Source organism: Chiloscyllium punctatum, chromosome 11 (genome assembly GCF_047496795.1).
Source record: "Chiloscyllium punctatum isolate Juve2018m chromosome 11, sChiPun1.3, whole genome shotgun sequence".
NCBI lineage: Eukaryota > Metazoa > Chordata > Chondrichthyes > Orectolobiformes > Hemiscylliidae > Chiloscyllium > Chiloscyllium punctatum.
Window position 1 is genome coordinate 68791838 of NC_092749.1, and position 19068 is coordinate 68810905.

Genomic DNA, 19068 nt, shown 5'->3' on the forward strand with positions numbered 1-19068 from the left:
ACTGTCTGTGTGGAGTTTGCACATCCTCCTCGTGTCTGTGTGGGTTTTCTCTGGGTGCTCCGGTTTCCTCCCACAGTCCAAAGATGTGCAAGTCAGGTGAATTGGCCATGTTAAATTGCCCATAGTGTTAGGTGTATTAGTCAGAGGAAGGTGGGTCTGGGGGGTTGCTCTTTGGAGGGCCTGTTTCCACACTGTAGGGAATCTAAAAGTATTCAGGCTTTATAAATGAGGCATAACATTCAAAAGCAAGAATGTTATGTTTACCCTGTAAAAAGCACTGATTGGTATAAGTAAAGTCATTAGTGAGGGCAAAAATTATTAACAATGGTTCCAGGAATGAGGATCTTCAGTAACTTTATGACTAAGTCCTAAGGGGTGAATAATTTCTCTTTGATTTTGAAGTTGCTTTTTTTTTGAGTTCCGTATATATTGATCATTTATAAAGTTAAAAAGAAACAAACCGGCCAGATTTCACGTTGATTAAAATTGAGCAAGTCTTATAAACTCATTCCACTAAGAGTAAAAATTATTACAAGGGAGAACCTGTGCAGAATCTTGTGACTTAAAAGGATTGGTGTGGAATTAAACAGGACAAGTTACTGAGGGGTGGGAGGGGGGAGAAGCGAGAGAGAATTAAAGGTAGAAGTCTATAAGAGAATCTGAGTGGCATGGTGGTTCACTGGTTAGCACAGCTGCCTCTCCAGTATCAGCGACTTGGGTTGGAGACCACCCTTGGCGACTGCCTGTGTGGAGTTTGCACATTCTCCCCGTGTCTGCATGGGTTTCCTCTGGGCACTCTGGTTCCCTCCCACAGTCCAAAGATGTGAAAGTTAGGTGGACTGACTATGCTACATTGCTCATAGTATTTAGGAATATATATGCTATGTGGATTAGCCATGAAACATGCAGGGTTAGGGGGATAGGGTGTGTCTGGGTGGGATGCTCTTTGGAGGGTCAGTGTGGATTCAATAGGCCTAGTGGCCTGCTACCACAGGGTAGGAATTCTATGAAAAGGAAATATATCTGATAATCTTTTAAATTTTGTCAGTGTGTTACATCCTGTCTGTAACAGACACACAGCCTTAGGTTAATTATTCTGAACTGGGGTAATCCTATAACAACTGGCTACTGGCACACTGGAAATAATTTTAATTTTGAAGGAGTTTCAATCTCCCACTGTCAAGTCCATTGAGGTACCATGGAAGTAGAATCCTCAATATCCTTTTTCTGTGGTACATTGAAAGCAAAATAGCAAATGATGGAGATCTGAAATAAAAGCAACACGCTAGGGAAACTCTGCTCGGGTGTCATCTGTGGAGAGAGACAAAGTTAAGATTTTGAGTGTAATGACTTCTATTTGAAATTGGAAAAACATGTGGAAGTAATTGGTTTTGTAATCTTTTAAAAGGCAGAGACAGCTGGAACAAAAGGTCAGGGAAAGAAGATTGAAGATCAAAAATCAGTCCTATAGATCTATAGAACAGCAAAATGCCCTTTTGGCTCATGTCTGCACCAGTCACAAACAACCACCTAACTATTCTAATCCCATTTTTACAATACCTGGCTTAATATGCCTTGACATCACAAGTGCACATCTAAGTACCACTAAAATATTCTAGTCTCTATTATCCTTTTTTTATCAGCAGTGAGTTCCAGATTCTCCCACTCTCTGGGTGGAAAACATTTTTCTCCAATCTCCTCTAACCTTCTGTCCCTCATCTTGAATCTATACACCTTGGTCATTTGATTCCTCCATCGAGTGGAAATTTTTCTCCCTGTCTTCCCCATCTATGCCGTTCTGTTTTTTTTTTTTATTACATCTTCATTATGTTCCCCCTCCATCTCCTCTGCTGTAAGGAAACAATCCCGGTCTGTTCGATATCTCTTCATAGCTAAAATTTGCCAGCATAAGCAGCATCCTGTCTAGTGCATGATATTCCTCCTATAATGTAGATTCTAGAACTGCACACAGTAGTCCAGCTGTGGGCTAACCAACATCCTCTACAGTTCCAGCACAACCTCTCTGCTGTTCAACTCTGTACCTTGGCTAACCGAAGCAAGTATGCCGTCCTAACTACATTATCTACCTGTCCGACCACGTAAAGGAACTAGTGTACATGCACACTTGGGTCCCTCTGTCCCTTGGTGCTCCCCAGATCCATCATGTACTCCCTTGCTTTGTTTGTCCTGGCCAAGTGCATTACCTCATGTTTATTTCGATTGAAAACCATTTGCCACTGATCAATCCGTCTGACCAGCCTGCCTATATTCTCCTATAATCTAAGGCTACCCTCCTCACTATTTACCACCTCACTAAGTTTTATATCATCTGTGAACTTATTGATCAGCCCTCCTATATTCTCATCTAAAGCATTTATTTCTATCGCAAACAGCAAGGGCCTCAACACCAATCCCAGTGGACCCCACTGGCCACCAACTTCCAACTGGAAAAACATTCCTCCAACAGCACCCTCTGCTTTCTGCCACTCAGCCAATTGTGGATCCAATTTGTCAAATTTCCTTGGATCCCATGGGTTATCACTTTGCTAACAGTCTCCTGTGTGTTACATCATAACTACTTCAGAACTGTCATAGAGTAAAAGACAGAAGGAGTGGTAATATATGGTGGAGAAGGTGTGGCATAGATTCAGAGAACATGCTCATCTCAGAATAAGGATGACCTTTTAACTGAAAGCAAAACTATGAGAAACTAGATGCAAATACTAGGTGGGGAGGGGAATCTGAACAGAGTTAAGGGTCTGAAATTGTTGGAACTCATTATTCTTTGGTCTTTCCAGACATCTTAAACCAGAGCAAGTATGAAATTCTGCATGGGCTGCACAAGCATATTTGTTAATCCAAGCTGGGGATTTAGGAAGTTTGGCCTCTGAAAAGGCCAGGTGACGTCTGCCATTTTTAAACTACCTGGGCTTATTTGAATGTATTAAGTTAATCAATGGGATTAATAGTCCGTACACTATAACTTCATGATAGATGGGAGAAAGTGGGGGCACTGTCCTTTTGATCAAGAGATATGATTGTGCACAAAGTTGAGGGGACTGCGCAGAGTAGATGAGGAGAAATGTTTCCCTTTGGGAGAAGATTCGCGAATCGGAAGGCAAAAAGCAGAAAAAAAAAGTAATATGGAAAAAAATCTTTACACAACATAGTTAGGAACTGGAATGTAATACCTACATGAGTTTTGGAGGTAGTTTTCAATCAAAGTCTTCAAAAGAGAACTGGACAATGAACTGAAGACAAGAGTTTCCATGGTAAGTGATAGTTGGTAAATTGCTCTTAGAGAGAAGTGGCATGGCTACGCTGTAACCATATATGAATTCTTTCGCATGAATTTTCAGTCCACAAACGAGCTTTCTCTTTACCACTTTTGAGAGTCATTAAATTAATACTGGATGTTTCTGACATGCAGACTTTAGCTCAAAACACTTTCTTGAATTTGCTGAACAATTCTGACCTGATCTTGGGTTTACTTCCTTGACTTTGCAGAGTCAGAGCTTCATACTTGCAGCAGCATAATACTGTATCTGCTTTTTGCAACAATCATGCCTTAAAAATGCATATTATTAAAGTAAGTGAAAAGAAGGGAACTGCTAGTGAAAGTAAAGCAAAAATGTTGCTTGATGTTCTTGGAATAAGTGTCAAACAATATAACAGACTGACAATTTCATGTACATTGGGCACACTTTCCTTTTGGAATATAGCAGTTGAAGTGGAAACTTTTGCCCTTGTAACGTAGTTATGGGGGAGCCTGTCAACATGTGGTGTGCATGTGTGGGCTGTTTGTCTCCCAGATCAAGGGATCTAGTATCAGCAAGTGGGATGCCAACTTGGAATCGTTCCCTGTCTCTGCTGCCAGTGCCCCATCAACACTATCCCCACCCCAAAATTCTGCTACACCCACCCCGTGCAATCCCTCAAAACATTGCTTACCTGCGATTTGAATTATTTCACAATCCTGGGACTCCAGTGCCTGACGGGTCAGCAGCTAATAGTCTGTGGTAGCCAATAATTCTTTGCAGCTTGGGCCTCTGGCACCAGAGTCCATTCTTCATGACAAAATCAGCAGCTGGTCTCAACTGCCTAAATGGCTTTTGATTCTTTTTCCAGGGTGTAGGTAATGCTTACACAGTAAACCTTTGTAGCTTACACCTAATTTCCCTTGAGTAGTGATGGTGAGCTGCCTAAACTAGGCAATGTGATTCTCACTAGCTCTCCAGCTGCCGGATGAGATTTGCCCTGCTGATTTGACAAGATTGTGCACAAGGTTGCAAACTCTTAAGAATTGCCAACAACAAAGTTCAAAAAACCAAACCAAATTGGCAGTCTGCTGCATTAAGGACTTTTAAGATCAATCTGAAATTTCTTTGAAAATTGCTCACTCAAGAAACAAGGTTTGTAATAAGGCACAATTTGCACAATTTGGATGGAAAGATGTGATCTCTACAATTGTATTTTATGTTGCAAATTAGCTTGATGTTTTGTCAAAATCGTGTGGTACCCAGAGCAGACAATGTTAGTTGACTAAAGACTAACTGGAAAAGCAGAAACTACCTTGTAAATATGCTTCTAACTTCTAAATTCTTTTATGGTTAACCTGAAGAATGACCATTCACACAGCGTGCAAGAATTTGTTAATAAATAGTAGGAAATCAGTTTAAAAATATAAACTTTTCCAAGATTTAGTAGCCTTTACCTATGCTTTCAGGGTTGTTTGGTTTCTTTTGCACTTGTGATAAATTACACAACTGTTGTGTTAGAATTCAATAACCTTGCAGCTGACGGAACGTTAACCCTTCAACATTCACTGTTGTATGTTCTTGGTTTTCTGCTTCCTACCTAATAACCCCATTTTAAAGTTTTTCTCTTTTCAAAGTCTTTACTTTGTCGAATCAAACCTTTTGTATATTTTTAATAAAGTAAATCTTTTTTTTCAAGAAATGATGCTTAACCATCTGAATTTTTGTTTTTATCCTGAACTCTGGAATTCTGAAAAATCTTGTTTTTACCAAAATACTGACTGTACTATTTTAGTGCACTTGTGTTATTCATTAATATTGAGTAAGTTGAATTGTCGTTACTGGAACTAATTTCTCTCCATTATTTCAAGAAACCTTTGTGTCTAGTCAAGGTTTTAAATGTTTTAAAATTTAATGACCCACTGAGGTAGCATGCTGGAAATCCAAGCCCTGTTATTTACAGTATCATTGTAAATGTGAAAGAACTTGATTCCCACAAGATTGCCCAATTTACCTAACTGTCAAATTCAGATTGAAAATCTATATACCACTTGGTTTATGATCCAAAACAGAAATTTTAAAGAAAACTGCAATTTGAGCAAATTGTCCTTTTCTACTGAGTAAATCCTAGGGAATAAATTCATCTCATTTAATGATGGAAATAGGATTTATGATTACATTTGTTTGATTTGAAACAATAAACTAGCTGAAGAAACAAAAAGCCACCATTAAAAATCGCTGGATTCTCATTTTTGGGGGAAAGCAATTCATTTGCAAGAAGTGAATAATGTCTCCAGTATAGGCAGCATTTATTGCCCTTTCCCCTTTTGAGATGGTGGTGGGAAGCTACTTTCCTGATTATAACTGGATTTCACAAAGCAGTTAAGAATCGATCATTTTCCTGGACATTAGTTCACTAGTGAACTTTTATGAGAATTCAGTCATTTCAGTAGGCAGTATTTTTCAGGGGCCAGCAGATAGGCAACAATGGACCACACACTTGTATGAGACTCCCAACCTTCAAATCTGCAAGCAGGTGGTCATAAGATTTCAGGAATGATCTCCATTACTGATTTTTAAAAAAAAAGAAACAGAAATTAGTTCCGTAGCATCCGTGGTGGGATTTGGACTAGTTCAATAGCATACTATATCCATATAAATTTAGAATTATTCAGTGACTGAGGTGAGGGAAGTATATCTGCTGCTGGTAAATTCTGTTTTTGGCAGAAATTTGATTGGGGTTAGGAAATATGTGTTAAGTGGATTAAAAATGAAGAAAACCTACTGAACAAAAATAAACAAACTTTACAATAACATATCTCAAGTGTGAGGATGAGGTGACCGGTAATATGAAATACAGAATCTCGGAATGTTTTGTCCGTATCTATAGTTTGAAAGTAAAGTCTCCAGGAATTTGGCTTGAAACAAAAATAATTGGTGCCAAGGGTGTTGTAAACTTTATATTAACTATTGAATTTTAAAATTTAGTCTTTACGGACCAGGCCAGACCCCCTCAAAGCATTTCAAGAAGGTAGGCCAGACCCTAACTTTTTGGCTGGTTGTTTTCAGCAGGTGTGAAATGGATATTCCAGGAATGATGCTACTGGCCCAACCACTCAGTTTTAAACAAAACAATTTATACATGAGAAAAAGAATCCCAAATTTAGAATAACATAACTATTTGAAAACCCAATTGATACTTTTGCAATTTAAATGATGCTGTTCCAAATAATTTCAATATTTCCATAAACGCCCCCTTTGCAAAAGAAATGTAGAATTAAACACAGGTTCTTACAAGATAGATGTCAGAGAGAGAGAGAGGATTAGCATGGATCTGCTTCTTTGGGTCCCTAGCAGATTCTCTGGGTTCCCAGCTAAAACTTGACCAGCAGCTACAAACAGAACAGCTTGCTAAAAAGCGAACCAAACCCTGAACTGGGAGAACTGGTCACTCCCCTTTCATTGTACATGTGTTTTAAGAAAACACTTAAAAGCTTTGAGTAGATAAACCCAGACATATTGGAACGTCTGCCTTTATTGGTACTCTGAAAACAAAAACCATGGACAATGTAACCTTGTTAAAGGAACATCAGCATCACAACAGTGATATCTGTTTTATAGAGTACACAATTGCCCATAACAGTAGTAAAATAGTTCTGTTTTGTTTTGACCTTGTTTACAGAAAAAAAAAATTGCCAAACCACTGGGTGAAGGAGCGACGCTCCGAAAGCTAGTGCTTCCAATTAAACCTGTTGGACTATAACCTGGTGTTGTGTGATTTTTAACTTTGTACACCCCAGTCCAACACTGGCATATCTGAATCATGACTTTTGAATGTTACAATTGGACTAACCTTCACCACTTCCTCTGGCAGCTTGTTCCATACATGTACCACTCTGAGTGAAAAAGTTGCCCCATGGGTCTCTCTTATATCTTTCCCCTCTCACCCTAAACCTATGCCAAAAGTGAGGACTGCAGATGCTGGGAACCAGAGTTTCGACTAGAGTGGTGCTGGAAAAGCACAGCAGGTCAGGCAGCATCTGAGGAGCAGGAAAACCAACGTTTCGGATAAAAGCCTTTCAAACGTAGATTTTCCTGCTGCTTGGATGTGCCTGACCTGCTGAACTTTTCCAGCACCACTCTAATCTAAGCCTATGCCCTCTAGTTCTGGACTCCTTCACCCCAGCGAAAATACTTTGTCTATTTATCCTATCCATGCCCTTCATGATTTTGTAAACCTTTATAAGGTCACCCCCTCAGTCTCTGATGCTCCAGGGAACCGCCCAAGCCTATTCAACTTCTCCATATGGCTCAAATCCTCCAACCCTGGCAACATACTCTTAAATCTTTTCTGAACCCTTTCAAGTTTCACCATATCTTTGCAATAGAAAGGAGACCAAAATTGCAGGCAATATTCCAACAGTGGCCTAACCAGTGTCCTGTACAGCTGCAACATGACCTCCCAACTCTCGTACTCAATATTCTGACCAATAAAGGAAAGCATACCAAACGCCGCCTTCACTATCCTATCTACCTGCAACTCCACTTCATCTGAAAGATAATGCCATCAATTATACTGTAGTAGCTTTGGAAGGTACATCGTGCTGTATTGCTAAAATGGAGCTTGATCCTGTAAGCTTCTTCTAACACTTGTGTACTAACATCTGTGAATATAGGGACTAAAGTCTCTGAAAGCTCACTAAAGTCTCTGTTTGATGAAGGAAATTACATCTACACAATGCAACTTCTCAGTCTTTCTCCTTTTTTGAAAGTCTGAATGGATTAACCTGATCAAAGGTGGTTTTCCTTGAAGGATATATTTTGAGTTCAGGATCGAAGGTTTGAGTTTGCTGTCCTGATATTTAAATGGGAGAAAACAATATTGCAATAAAATTTATATTTAGGAAAATTCCCAATGGATTAAAACAAATCCTGAAAGATAACATCATAAAGACAGAATTTTAGTTTAATATCTACTCTAAAGATGAGCATCTCCCATATAGTATTATCTCCACAGTGGTCTGTAATTCAAATTCCCAGCCTTTTAATTTTGAGACAAAGCTGCCGACTCAAACATGAATTGATTTTTCAGAATTTAGTGAATCTCTTTCTGATCAGATAACATTTTCTCAATCATCTCAGTCATGTGCCTGTTATTGATGGGTTTCCACGTAATATTGATTTCATGACTAAATAGTCAATAATAAATCATAATAACAACAAGTGCACCTTCACCAACACTTATTCGCTTAGCAGAACTGGTCCTCACCCTTAAAAACTTTTCCTTTACATCCTCCCACTTCCTGCAAACCAGAGGGGTGGCTATGGGTACCGGCATGGGTCTGAGCTATGCCTGCCTCTTCATAGGGTATGTGCAACAGTTCCTCTACTGCAGCTACACCAGCACCATCCCCCACATTTCCTCTGCTACATTGATAACTATATCAATGCTGTCTCGTGTTCCCACAAGGAATTCAAACAGTTCATTTACTTCACCCACACCTTCCACCCTGACCTCAGATTCACTTGGACCATCTCCGACACCTCCCTCCCCTTCCCGGATCTCTCTGGCAATTGACTTAGCACCAATGTCTACTTCAAACCCACTGACTCCCATAGCTACCTTGACTATACCTCTTTCCCACCCCCCCCTATCCTGCAAAAGTGGAATCCAATACTTCCAATTCCTCTGCATCCAGGATGAGTAATTCCACTCCAGGACATCCCAGATGTTGTCCTCTTTCAAGGACTATAATTTCCCCTTTCCCATGATTTAACAATGCCCTCAACTGCATCTCTTCCATCTTCCACACCTCTGCCCTCAAACCCCCCCCCCCCCCTCCCCCCCCAACCACCAGGAAGACAGAATCCCTCTTCGTCCTCTCATTTTACTCCACTAATCTGAAAATCCAGCTCATTATTCGCTGCCATTTTTGCCACCTCAGTCTGACCCCACCACCAAAAAGAGATTCCTTCCCCACCCCCATCTATAGGGACCATTCCCTCTGTGACTCCCTCGTTATGTCCACTCCCCACTAACCTCTCCTCCACACCTGGAACCTTCCCTTTAGCCATAGGAGGTGCAAAACCTGCCTCCCAAACCTCCCATCTCACCTCCGTCCAAAACCTCAAAGAAATTCACCTGCATTTCCTATAATCCGATTTACTATATCCATTGCTCCTGATGTGGTCTCCGCTACATTGGAGAGAACGAATGGAAACTCAGGGACTCCTTTGGGGAATGTCTGGTCCATATGCTCCAATTAACCCCATCTCCTACTTGCCAGCCATTTTAACCACCCCCCCCCCCCCCCCCCCCCCCCCCCCAAATTACACGTCCATCTTGGCTGTCTCCACCATCGACATAACACAAACTGGAGGAAGAACACCTCATCTTCCACGTCAGGAGCTTACAACCTTAAGGTCTCAACATAAAATTCACCAACTTCCAGATCTCCCCACACCCTCATTTCATCCCAGGTCCAACCCACCCACTTAGCCCTGCCCTGCCCCCCCCTTGAGCTAACCTAACCTGTCCATCTTCCCACCTATCTGTTCCACCTTTCCCACTGACCAATCTCATTCACCTCTTATCTGCACCCACCTATCGTCATCCCACCTACCTTTCCCTGAGCCCCACCCCCTCCCTCTATTTATTTCTCAGCCTCCTTCCTTCTCTCCAGTCCTGGTGAAGTGTCCTGCCTGAAATATGAAGTCTCCTGATGCTGATGTTCTTCTGATCCTGCTGTGCTTTTTTTTCCCAGCTTCACATTTTCTTCGACAATAACAAAGCACAGCCAGGCTTGAAAATATGTTCACCCACTGATGACTACACTACCCTCAACCAATTGTGCTGGTGGTAATCTAAACTCTTCTGTCCTGGCTGAGGCCACACACCAGGAATTGCACAAATTCATTCTGACTCATATGGCCACATCCTATGGTGCATTTATTCACAAAGCCACCAGAAAATCTCTTGCTTTAAACTGATACCAGGAACTTATGCATGGCCTGGTGAATCGTAGAGTTTTGTGTTTCGTCATGACAACATTTATTTCATGAACGTGTGGCAAACAAATTACATTGTGTTTTAAAATTATATGCAAATTGGAAAAATGGTTTATATAATAATCCTCAGATTGAGGATATTGGACTGTAAAGTGCTGCACAGGTTACCTGAATTAATCCTCTAGATGATGTACTACACAGGGAATAGAAATGGCCAGAGCACCAGTTGAGTAGAATACTTTGTCCTGGATACTGTTTTATCATTGAGGCTGCAACCATCTTGGTAAGTGATGGACATTTCTATCCTTGCCCTGTATCTGGTAAGAGAAACTTTTCAGGTTTGGGAATCAGTCACTTGTTACCAAGCCTTTGCCCTAGATTTGTCAATAATTATCGCCAATCTAGCTGCGTGTTGTTGGTAAAGTACTGCATAAGCTTCTTGAAACAGACCGATCTTCACACTTCCTTGTACAGTTTGACAACTCAAAACCGTTCAAAACCAGGCATCAATGAGATGCTGTGGGTTATCAGTAGCTGCAGAAATGTATTCAACCACAGTCTGTAAATTTGTTGCTGAGTATATCTGCTTTTACCATTTATCTAGTAACAGAAGCAACCCTGGTTCAATGAGAAGTGTAAAAGAATATAGCAGAATCAGCAGTAGTTATATCTGAAAAAGGTGCTAACCTAATGAAGCTACAACACAAGATTGCTTGCACATTTAGCAGTGGGCAGCATGTAATGGACAGCAATGCAATCCCATGATGAAAGGATCAGCTGGAAACCCAAATCCACTCCTATCTTGTTGTGAATGCTGGATAATTGTATGGCAAATTATTATTTATCAAATGTACATTACTGAAGCTGAGTGATAGCACCTTAATTGATTGATTAATTGATCAATCTGAGGTGGTTAATCTGCCACTTAGCCTATGGAGGCAACACTTCTTAGTAATGCATACCATTGTTGGTGTCGTCCACAAGTGCGTAAAGGGTTTCTACTGAGTCCCCAGTTATTTTTTATTTCAAAAATATACTTTATTCATAAAATAATTTGGTCTGTACAGTTGGTCATGCCATACATACGTAAACATTTACATATAGAGATCAGAATTTATCATTTGTATACACAGGTCTGTACATTTATCAATCATATGTCCATATATTTAGCTGAGGCGTCAACAGAGCCCAAATGACTGCATGGGTCCCCTGTTCTTCTTAGGCAGGCAGATGTTACACGGTGGTCTTTCCCTTGGCGGCAGCTGCCCCAAGCTTCAGCTCGTCCCTCAACACGTAGTCCTGGACCTTGGAATGTGCCAGTCTGCAACACTCAGTCAGGGTCAACTCCTTCAGCTGGAAGATCAACAGGTTTCGGACCGCCCAGAGAGCGTCCTTCACCGAGTTGATGATCCTCCAGGCACAGTTGATGTTCGTCTCGGTGTATGTCCCGGGGAACAGACTGTAGAGCACGGAGTCCTGAGTCACGGTGCTGCTTGGGACAAACCTCAACAAACACCACTGCATTCCTCTCCAGACTTCTTCTGCGTAGGCACATTCCAGAAGGAGGTGTGTGACAGACTCATTCTTCCCCACCCCACCCCCCCACCCCCGCAGCTGCTTCGAGGGCAGCGTGCGGTGCGGCTGAGAGTCTGAGCATGCATAAAGGATCTCACAGGCAAAGCCCTTCTCACCACCAGCCAAGCCATGTCTTGGTGCTTGATGGAAAGTTCTGGCGATGAATCATTCTGCCAAATGGCTTTGACAGTCTGCTCAGGGAATCGCTCAATAGGATCCAACCCTCTCCCAGGGTGAGGGTGGCATTGGGTGTATTTTTCTCCCCCGTTGCCCAGATCTGTGTACAGCGAGTCCCTTCGGACCCGGTCCATCTTTGACCTCCATATAAACTGGAAGATGGCCCGGGTGACTGCAGCGTCACAGGTTCTGGGAATAGGCCAGACCTGTGCCACGTATAACAGCAATGACAGTGCCTCACACCTGATGACCAGGTTTTTTCCCGCGATGGAGAGCGACCGTAGCTTCCATCTGCCCAGTTTCTGCCTCACTTTGCTGATACGCTCCTCCCAAGACTTGGCGCACGCCCCAGCCCCACCGAACCAAATACCCAGCACCTTCAGGTGGTCGGTCCAGACGGTGAAGGGGATAGAGGATTGGTCGGCCCAGTTCCCGAAGAGCAAGGCCTTGCTCTTGCCTCGGTTTACCTTGGCCCCTGAGGCCTGTTCGAACTGGTCACATATGCACATGAGTCTGCGCACGGACAGCGGATGCGAGCAGAAAACGGCGACCTCATCCATGTACAGGGAGGCCTTGACCTACAGGCCTACGCTGCCAGGAATAGTCACCCCTCTCAGGCTCGCATCCTTCCTGATGGACTCAGCAAATGGCTCTATGCAGCACACAAAGAAGGCAGGAGAGAGAGGGCAGCCCTGCCTGACTCCAGATCTGACTGGGAAGCTATCTGATTCCCACCCATTGATTGAGACTGCACTGACAATGTTGGTGTAGAGCAGTCTGATCCAATTACAGATTCCCTCCCCAAAGCCCATTTTGGAGAGAGCATCTCTGATATACCTGTATGATATTCTTTCAAAGGCTTTTTCCTGGTCCAGGCTGATCAGGCAGGTGTCCAACCCTCTGCCCTGCACGTAGGCGATCGTATTCCTGAGGAGTGCGAGACTCTCGGCGATCTTCCTGCGTGGTACTGCACAGGTTTGGTCAGGGTGAATCACCGACCCCAGAGCAGACCTCACCCGGTTGGCGATTACCTTTGACGGAATTTTGTAATCCGCATTCAACAGTGAGATTGGTCTCCAATTTCTGATTTCCTCCCTCTCCCCCCTTCCGCTTGTGGGTGAGGGTGATGATGCCTTTCCTCATGGATTCACTCATGGTATCTGCCCGAAGCGTACTGCCATATACCTCCAGCAGGTCCTGGCCAATCAAGTCCCACAGAGCAGAATACAGCTCGACCGGTAGGCCGTCGCTTCCGGGAGTTTTATTCTTTTCAAAGGACTTAAGGGCCTTGGTCAGCTCATCCAGAGATCGCGGCTGGTCCAGCCTCTCCCGTGTTCTTTTGTCTAAGACCTCCGTGATAGAGGACAGGAACGACTGGGAGGCCGCGCTGTCGGTCGGCTTCGCGTCATACAGACTGGCATAGAAGGATTTGCTGATCTTCATGACGTCAGTTTGAGATGACGTTATTGAGCCATCTTCTTCCTTCAGGCTGCTGAGCACGGAGCTCTCTTTGTGCACCTTCTGGAAGAAGAAACGTGAGCACGTCTCGTCCTGCTCCACCGAGCGGACCCTGGACCGAAAGATTATCATGGAGGCCTCTGAGGCAAAGAGCGAGGCTTGCTGGCCCTTCACCTCCTTGAGGTCCTCCGTGACATCGATCCCCATCGTCTGCAGCCGGAGCAGGTTCTGCATACTTTCCTGGAGCTGGGACAGTTTTCCCTGCCTCTCTCTCGCCTCCTGAACACCTTTGAGGATGAAGAACCTCTTGATGTTCCCTTGTATGTTTCCCACTAGTCCACTGGGGACTCAGAGGGGCTTCACAGTTCTCTAACCTGCCTAGTCCCTCTTGAGCTCCTCAATGTTTCCTGGGGTCAAAAGCTTTGTGTTCAGCTTCCACGTTCCCTTACCAGCCCGTTGCTCATCCTGTAGGTGACAGTCGGCCAGCAGGAGGCAGTGGTCAGATGAACACCGGCTTGACTTCAGTGGATCTGACTGAACGTGTTCGGGACACAAACAGGTAATCTATCCTTGAGCGGATAGACCCGTCTGCCCGTGACCAGGTGTATCTACGCTGTGCTCCATCTGCAGGGGTGCTGAAGACGCTGTGCAGCTTGGCATCTTTTACCATGTCCATCAGAGCTCTGGACGTGGCGTCTAGTTTACTGTCTTCCCCCCCCCGCCGGATCGTCCATCTGCATCAATGATACAGTTGAAGTCTCCGGCCAGAATGACCCGCCTGGACATAGCCAGCAACAGTGGAAGCTGCTGCAGGACGGCCAACCGTTCACTCTTACCCACTGGGGCGTACACATCAATCAGTCTCAGGGGAGCATTCCTGTACATGACGTCGGTGACGAGGAGGCTCCCGCCCACCACCTCCTTAACTTCGGAGATGGTGAAGTTGCCTCCTCGCAACAGGATACCCAGACCGGAGGCGCGGCTATCGTTGCCCCCCGACCAAACTGACGGCCCATGGGCCCACAAGTTCGACCATCTCCTGTAGCTGCTGAGGTCCGATATCCCACACTCCTGCAGAAACAGAATGTCGGCTTTAACGTTGGCCAGGTAGGCCATTGTAGAAACACATCGCGTAGCCAATTTGATGCTACGCACATTGATGCTGGCAATTCTTATCCCCATTTTAACAGTTTACAAGGTTACCAGTGTCCACTTGCTGCTGGTCTTGCCTCTCTGGGGTAACTGTGTGCATCCCCGTGGTGACAGCAAACTGCTGGACCCTCCCAGGGCTGAGGTGGCTGGGGCCATTTCCCCGCTCTGGTGTCTTCGGGTCAGGCCCATGGTCTGCACAGTCCAGTTCTCCATCTGACAGCGGGGCTGTCACAGGACCACTGCACCTGGAGCTGTGGGGCGGTGAGTACCTCTTGGTTCTCACCGGGTGGGGGGAGGCCTTTACCCATCCCCTCAGAGGGATTGTCTTTTCTTGTTTGGGCGGTGCTGCTCTCCTTTTTCCCCACGGCGCTCTGTCTCATCCTCTGGTGACAACCCTCCTTGCGCCCGTCCTCACCGTCAGAAGAACTGCCTGTATCCTCGTCTCCTCGTCGTGTAGTTGTCGCTTCCCCTTTTGCTGGGTGGCTTTGGGGGCCTGGTGAGGTTTCCTCTTCCTGCTTTTGACAATAATCCAATCCTCTGCCTCGTTTTTTCCCTCCTCCTTCCATTTCCTCCGTCTGTCTTGAAGGAGCTTGGATCGGCTGCTGCACTTCCCCGCTGTCTGCCGTCTGCTCCACTACAGCCTGCCCTTCCTTCTGGGTGCCTCCAGATACCATTCCCGTGCTGGTTTGTGGTACCTTGCTGGTCTTAGGTGGTCCACGGCTCGTGTTGCCCCCTCGGGCCATCTGTGCATAGGTGGTGACCCCTTGTCTTGGGCAGGCCTTGTACATGTGGCCCGCCTCTCCGCACAGATTACAGTTCTTGGCCTCCTTACATCCTTGGTTAGGTGGCCTTCCTGCTTGCAGTTCCGACAGACGGTCACCTTACAATCCGCCGCCATGTGGCCTGACCTCCCGCAGGTTCGGCACACTTTCGGCTGCCCTGTGTATGTCTGTTTCCTCTGATAGTAAAGCTGGAGGGTGGGTGGGTGGAAGATGGTCCCATTGGCATCGACTCTCAGGGTTACCCTGACCTGTCGTTTGCTGGTGCTTTCTACCTCAACCTGGATGTATCTTCTCAGGAAGGTCAGGACATCCGCTGCTGGGACGTGAGGGTTGTACATATGGATTGTTACAGCCCGACTCCTCTGCACAGGAAGCACACACAACGGGACTACCGACAAGATGGAGAACAGAGGTTCCCCTTCCTTCTCCTTGAAGACCTTCAGGAGCCGCTCGCAATTCTTCACACTCCCGAAGGTCACGTCGAAATAGCCTGCCGCAGGGAAATCCTGCAGGCAGTACACATCCTCTGCTTCGAACCCACAGCACTCCAGCAAAATCTTCTTCACACACACTGTCCGATCGACCGGTGTGCGCTCCTCCACCTTCTTCACAGTCCCCAGTTGTAGAGTTTGGCTGAATAGGGGCCCTACCTTGTCCTGAACCTGTTTTACAAGGATCACAAGGAACCTGTCACAAGTAACTTCTTAGTGACTTCCTGTGTTTCCTATTCCCTGTTCCAAATTTGGGGGGTGGGGGGTGTAGATCTTTCAACAATGATGAGATTCAATTAACCTTCTGATCTCTGACAATGATGGAATCCATAAGCATCAAAAATAAATCTGAACCACATAAATCCTGTAGCTGTAAGGACCACTGTGAGGCCTTGTGTTTTGTGACGAGTGATTCATCTGACTCCCTTCAAACCACCTACAAAGGACAACTTTGCATTGCATTGGAATACTTTCCATTCAGTTCCAACAACATTTAGGCAGTTCAACATGATCATATTGCTTGATTGAAAACCCCTCCATGAGAGCGCAATGATGACAGCATGTACTCTCTAGAAGTTGCATTACAGCAACTTGCCAAAGGTTTTGTGCCAGCACTGGCCAAACCTGGGCATTCTACCATCTGAAAAGACAGCATGGGATCACCGCCTCCAACTAACAAACCTTCCTAATTTTGAAATATATCAGCACTATTTTGTTGCCAGGTCCAAATCCTAAAACTCTGTCTTCACTGCAAAGACTGCAGCTGTTCAACAAAGCATCAGCCATTACATCACCTTCGACAAAGGCAATAAAAAGGAATAAAAACAAAAATGTTGGAAATTTTCCGGCACGTTGGTGGAGAGAGAAGCAATTAGTGTTTCAGGGCCTTTGAATTTTCATCAGTAGATTTAAGCAATTAAAGGGGAAGGAGTGGGGAAAAAGAGAGACTATACCTGTGATAATGGTCAAATTGTTATTGGTGCAATAATGTCCCTGATCAGCATGGATAAACTGTTTGGTCTTTTCTTTGGAGAGGGGAGCATGTGATAGGTTACCTGATGAAACAGATGTCATTGTGAAGGAGCTGAAGGTGCTTGGTGAAGGCTACCCCCTAAGAAGCTTCTTTTACTGATCATTTGAGATTACAATGATTAGTCTCCCCAGAGAAGCCTACTATCTTCCTGTACTGAATAGTTTTCCCTTCTTTTGATGCTACGTTTGATTTTATACAACCTTTATGCCAAAAGCAGCAACAATAATTTCCCATCCAGCATTCGCCTCTGACAGTGAAGGCCGAGAATGAGGTCTGAAGTTGAGTAGTTCTTTTGAAGGAGAAAGTGAGGACTGCAGATGCTGGAGATCAGAGCTGAAAATGTGTTGCTGGAAAAGCGCAGCAGGTCAGGCAGCATCCAAGGAGCAGGAGAATCGACGTTTCAGACATGAGCCCTTCTTCAGGAATCTAATGAAACCGAACGGAACAGTGAGTCATGACTTGGAGGTGCTGGCGTTGGACTGGGGTGGACAAAGTTAAAAAGCACATCACACCAGGTTATAGTCCAACAGGTTTATTTGGAAGCACTAGTTTTCAGAGTGCAGCTCCTTCATCAGGTGGTTGTGGAGAATAAGAATTGCTCACCAAATTTATAGCCAAAGGAGTCCACTGTCATGGAGGTGTGATACAGTAAGCAATCTTAGATTAAAACTTTCATCTTTTCTAATGGAATTAGATTACTTACATTAGGTTACTTACAGTGTGGAAACAGGCCCTTTGGCCCAACAAGTCCACACCGACCCGCCGAAGCATAACCCACCCAGACCCATTCCCCTACATTTACCCCTTCACCTAACACTGCGGGCAATTTAGCATAACCAATTCACTTTCATGCACATTTTTGGACTGTGGGAGGAAACCGGAGCACCCGGAGGAAACCCACGCAGACACGGGGAGAACGTGCAAACTCCACACAGTCAGTCGCCTGAGGCGGGAATTGAACCCGGGTCTCTGGCGCTGTGAGCCACCGTACCACCCACTGTTCTTTGGTATATAAATCCCAGAGCTTTTTTTAAAATTACATTCCCATGATAGCTCAGCTGATGAAGGAGTGGCACTCTGAAAGCTAGTGCTTCAAAATAAACCTGTTGGACTATAATCTGGTGGTGTGATTTTTAACTCAACAGTGAGTATGTGTCTTTTTGACAGAAGTTATAGAAAGCTCACCATGCCTTGCACACATCTCTCAATAGACCATGTTATATATGAAAATGTACGAATCAGTTTTGCAGATATAGGTCAGCTGTTATGTCAAGTTACTTTTAAATATGAATCTGCTAGATGTTCTTCTTCAGTAAAGAGTTAAAAATGACATTGAGGCTTTAACTCTACTTCTCTGTCTGACCCCATAACACTTCTCTCCCTTGCAAATCAAACATTTGTGTAACTCAACTATGAATATATTCAATGACAATTGCTCTCTAGAAGAGAATTCCAAAGACATATGATCCTAAGAAATTCCTCCTTATTTTGTCTGAATGCCCTGCCTCCTCCCCCACACCCCCTATATTGAAACTGCCTGCAACTTGTAGGTATTGCCGTGAGGGGAAGTGTCTGATCAACATCTATACTGTAATGGCCTTCAGGATCTTTTGTGTTTGGATAAGCTTCCCTCTCATTCTTCTAAACGTCAGTGAGGAAAGGCCTAAAACTATGGATATGGAAACTCGCGTACACCTTCAGCAATAAATACAATTAAGTCTCCTATTTTGAATGTGATCTGGGATCTGCAGTTGTAAAGGTGGGGTGGGAGTCATATAGAAGTTTAGGTTTGAAATTTTAGGAGGTATCTTGAAAATTAAATAAGTAGAATGTTTTAAGCCTGTCAAATATAAACGTAATCAACTGGGAATGAAACGAGATTGAAAGTGAGAAATGCTTAACATTTTTAAATCTTTGGGTGAAATCGTGTGCCTTTTCCTGCTATATTGGTCATCCGTAAATGCTCTTGACATCACATAGTGGCCAAGATGCAAAGAATCTCTGAACCAATACCTTTCAACCCAGCATAATAATTGAAGTTGTTTAGTCTGATTTTAGGTCTATCAGTTGGTTTGTCAGAAAGTAGTTCTTTTTCAAACTTTTCTGAAATACTTTGTAATCCAGAAATCCGTTTT